At 66.6% G+C, this 4,532-nt stretch overlaps 1 long non-coding RNA gene across 1 annotated transcript; it reads right to left on the bottom strand.

Moving 5' to 3' along the window:
- Positions 1 to 3,015: 3,015 nt before the first annotated feature.
- Positions 3,016 to 4,523, bottom strand: LOC105854416. Its single transcript, XR_001146098.1, has 2 exons — positions 4,407 to 4,523; positions 3,016 to 3,108 (listed from the first exon to the last, which is right to left on the bottom strand). It is a non-coding gene; the product is annotated as an uncharacterized LOC105854416 (long non-coding RNA).
- Between the last annotated feature and the right edge of the window lie 9 nt (positions 4,524 to 4,532).

Genomic DNA, 4,532 nt, shown 5'->3' with positions numbered 1-4,532 from the left:
AAAGCCGCACGGAGGGAACTGGCTTTCTGCGGTGGCTGCATAATGGAGCCGACGAAAAAGAAGCCTGGAGCAAGTGACGGCTCTAAAAGCCCGCAGTGAAGGCCCGGCCGCGGGCCGGCCTGGAGACCACAGGGGCGTCCGGAGTCTTCCCGAGGCCACTGAAACAGGACCCAAAGGGGCCCCTCCGTGTGGGTTCCGGAGGCCCAGCCAAAGCAGCAGTCCACACCCCACGACCCGGCTCTCAGTACTCATCACGTTGGCCCATATCTGGGGGTCTTTCCTGTCGCCCCCAACCCTGGGGATGGCTGCCTGTGGGGGCCACTCCAGCCTCCTGGGGACTATAGTGAGAGCTTCCACCCCCCCACACCACTTCTCTAGCCCACCGGAAGCCATCAATCAGGCTGACAAAGCAGGGAGCACTTCCAGAGCTGCACCCCGTCTCCGCCATCACCAGCGCTTTTCCGGGGACACCAGTGGTCTGACCTTGCTGGCTTTGCACAGCTCAGCCCTTCCCCTAAACCCTGGCGCTGACACCCCTAAACCCTGGCGCTGAAGCTTCACCGCCAGCCCCCGTTGCTGCACCCCTGGCCAAAGAGCGCGTTCCCGCAAGCAAGCCACCTGTTGTCACTGGGGGGGCCCCCAGAGCGCTCTGGGGGCTCCCCTCCCGGCCCTCTGTGCTGGGTCTGACTCAGCTTCCCGGGAACTGCACGCCACGGGGGTTCCCGGGGGGTCCTCGCAACAAGCCCAGCCCTGCAGATTAAGCTTCTGCATAACTTTCTGATGAAATAAATTCTTGGCTAAATTACAAGCCCAAAGCCAGCAAGGCCCCCACTTGGTGCCACGTTTCAAAGGAACAGCGGGGGGCATCGCCCCCTCGTGGCCGCGGGGAGAAGCGCAGCCCTGGAGAGGCGGTTCTGGGCCTGGGCTGCGGTGAGCGGCCTTTGTCCCTCGGTGACTTCGCCTTTGAAAAGTGACTCAGGGGAAAGACAAACAGGGTGGGGGCATGGGTATGTGGGGCCGGCAGGTGAAGGGGGCGCGCCAGACGCCAGGCCAGGGGAGGAGGCACGGGCCACGGGCGCCTTGGGGTGGGGCCGCAAACTGCCCGATGGGGCCCCTGACCAGGGCGGTTTAAGAAAGGGCTTCCCACGGGGATTACCGCGGAGATGGACAAGACACAGAACGATGTAACAGCAAACTATTATTTTTAAAAAATGGCTTCCCCGAGGCCCCTCTGCCTGCCCGAGGCTGCCGTTGCAAGTGCAGCTCGGACGCCCCAGGCCCGACCCGACAGACTGCAGCCGTGGGGGCACCATGGCCGCCGCTGCGGATGTGTCAGGCCTCTGGGTCAGCGCCCGCCCGGCAGCCCGGCAGCGAGGCAGAGCAGGGTGGGCGCGGGAGGCCCAGGGGCCAGCCAGGGGCACCGGCCACACGCACGGAGCAGTCTCCCGTGGCCCGGCCCCCACACCGGCTCTGCGCCCTGGCCGGAGGAGGGAAGGCCGCCAGGGCTCCGCAGGCTGAAGGGCGGGGGCTCCTTGAGTGAGGAGCCAGGGCTTCCCGCTGCGCTGCCGGCCAGGGGTCCCTCCTGCCTCCTGTCCGTTCCAGCAGGCTCTTGGCCCTGACCACCCAGGCCGGCTCCCGGGGCCCCAGCTCCTCCTCGGGCTGTCAGGGCGAGACAGCGGAAGCTGAGGTCCAGTGGGGGCGGCACCCCGGCCCGTGTCCCCACTGCTGGCTGGCTGAGCTCCCGCAGGGCTGCCAGGCCAGGCCCAGCTGACCCTGTGCAGTGGGCAGCCGCAGAGCCAAGTCGCCTGCCCAGATGGACCAAGCCCACAGCGAGCAGACTCCGCACACCCACTCGGTCAAGGGGGCAGCCGCGGGGCTTCCAAACCTGACAGCGGCCGCCCACGCAGAGCACAGCGGAGCAAGTGGGGCTCACTGGCGAGCCCCACCCACGAGCGGCTAACGGAAAGGCGGCACCCCAGAGCCCGCGGAGGCCCAGAGCGCCCACACCTGGCACGGGCGTCTTCCGGCTCAGATCGCGCATGGCCAAGCTCCCGCCACCGCCGTCTCCTGGACGGTCCCGGCCAGACACCGGGGTGCTGAGCCCAGGCAGGTGGGAGTGTGGGACACCTGCATGCCCAGATGCTCCCAGGCCACCCACTGCTCCTCACCCCAACTTACTGCAGGAGGAATGAAAGCCAGAAGCAGCTGCCTCTGGTCTCAGCTGGCCATGGCAGGGGGACACGTCTGGGCCCCCGACCCCCAGTGCCCCTGCCCTCTACCCCGGTAGCTGCACCAGATGGGACTGGGTGGGTCTGTCAGGGGAGGGGAGCACGTGCTGGTGCGTGTTTTAGCAGGACAGGCAGGCGCCAGCTAGGCCCACATCCCAGATGCCTCCCCCATGAAGGGTGGCAGCAGCCCCAGCGTGCCCTGAAGCCAGTGACACAGCCCGGCCTGCCTTGCAGCCACCACTGACGAGGGCACACCTGGCCTGTTCCACATCGACGGGTGAGCCAGGAGCATGTGGATCATGGGGGGTCCGGCCGGCGCCCCCCGGGGTTGGTGGTTGTGCTGCGGCTGGGAACCCAGGCGGTGGTGCTGGGGGCCGTGGTCCTGGGCATGAAAGCCGCGGTGCCCGGCTCTGCCAGCGGGGGCCAGGAAGCAGTGCGGTCTCTGGCTGCCGTGGCCAGGGCCCAGACCAGCCGTCCTTTCCTGGCAATTTCACGGTAAAGCAAAGCGCTGCTTTCACACAGGTGACCAGCCCCACGCCCCCAGCCCCGCCCCTCCCAAGGCCACCCCCCCTCCCCCAGGGGGGCGGTGCCCACACAGCCTAGAGTGACCAGGCAGCACTGGAGCTGAGCTCAGGAGAGGCCCCCACCCCACGTGGACACCACGCCGCAGAGAGGGGTCCGACTCCTTCAATTTACGTCCTCACACGCAGCTGGCAGGCAGCGACTGGTCAGGAGAGAACCAAGCCATCCGGGAGGCCCTGGTCTGAGAGCCAGGCAGGAAGGAAACCAGATTTAAAAAAAATTTATTTTTACATCATTCTTCACTTTGTACCAAACCAGATTTTCGTTCCGTGCACACACAGCTCTTCCCGCCGCGCACCTGCAAAGAAAGCAGCGTCAGAACCCTGAGCTGTGAGCCCCAAGCATGCTCGGGGCTCAGCCCAGCACCAGGGGTGCCTGCAGACAGCGCCCCCTGGCGGCCCTGCGCTCCTTCCCAGACTGGGGCACCCCCCTTCCAGGCAGTCAGGGGTCTCCAGGCTGTAATGCCCCCCTGCCTCCAGCCCAGAGACAAAGCCCTAATAAACCTGAACCCCCACAAATCAACCACCGCCAACCTGTCTGTCCTTACATTTACTTGCCTCCCTCTCGCGGGACCCCCTCTCCTGACACCCTGACTGCACGCTGGGATCAGCCTTTACCCCACAGGGCCCCACCCCATGGGTCCCACCAGGAACGCTCCCCTGCTGTCCGCACAGAACTCCCCTCTGGTTCTGAACGCCTGCGCCCCTCAACATCCCGCCGGAGCAGAGGAGGCCCCACCAGGCACCGTCCATGGTTAAGCAGCGCCCGGGAACAGCGTCACCGGCTGGCTGAGGCAGCCTTCTCACGGACAGCATGAAACAGCGCCATTCAAAGGCTTGCTACAGTTAAAGGTGGAAGAAGTCAGGCGGACAGGCTGACCCGCGGAAGGCCGCCCAGAGGGCCAAGCTAACCTGAGCGAGCAGTTCCTGCCCCTGGGGAGGTGCTCCTCGACACCTGCCCAGGGGCCATGCACCTAAAACCCAGCTCAGCCTCAGGCCCCCGCACCTGGCTACATGCTCCGCTCCTGGGCGGCAGGTGCAGGCCTTCTGCAGCGCCCAGAGGGCCCTGCTGGGCAGCACTGTCCGTGCGGGTGTTCTGAATCCCACGTGTCCACACATCACCTCGTCTCAAACCTGAACTGTCCCATATCCTCAGGAGGGCTGTGCGGTCCGGCCCTTCCCCCTTTCAGCTGCTGTCCAGTGTCCACCCTGCTTTCTGGGCACAACCGCTTCCCTCACTCAGTTCCTGTACTAGACACCGGCTGGGCCTGGGCCTTTGCCCGCGCTGCCCTGCCCTGCCCAGCCTGCCTGTGGCGCCCCAGCCCGGCCAGTCCCAGCTCTGCCCCGGCCCTCCAGGGGTCCCCCTGCGGCCACGCCCTGACAGGCCCCCGCGGCGAGGTCACTGCCTCTGCGGTGCCAACACTTAACCTAGTCTCGGACACCGCCCGCAGCTCCCCGCAAGCAGGCCGGGCCGTGTGGTCGCCGCCCCCCCCCCAAGGTGTCCGGCAGGGCCTCCACCAGGGCCGCCGGGGGGCTCCGCGGCGCGCTGTTTGCAGTATCATACATGACCATCAAACTGCTGCTAGAATGCTCACACCTGTTACTGCAAATCCAACCCCAGGCCGAGCCCGGGGGCTTACTGTAGGTCAGGGGGGGGCCGCCTGGTACGGGCTGGGCCGCGCCGGGCGCGTCCGAGCACACAGGCGCCTTTCCCCAGACCCGC

Source organism: Condylura cristata, unplaced genomic scaffold, assembly GCF_000260355.1.
Source record: "Condylura cristata isolate star-nosed mole 26May11 unplaced genomic scaffold, ConCri1.0 scaffold00038, whole genome shotgun sequence".
Taxonomy (NCBI): domain Eukaryota; kingdom Metazoa; phylum Chordata; class Mammalia; order Eulipotyphla; family Talpidae; genus Condylura; species Condylura cristata.
This window is presented reverse-complemented; position numbering and strand designations above follow the sequence as displayed.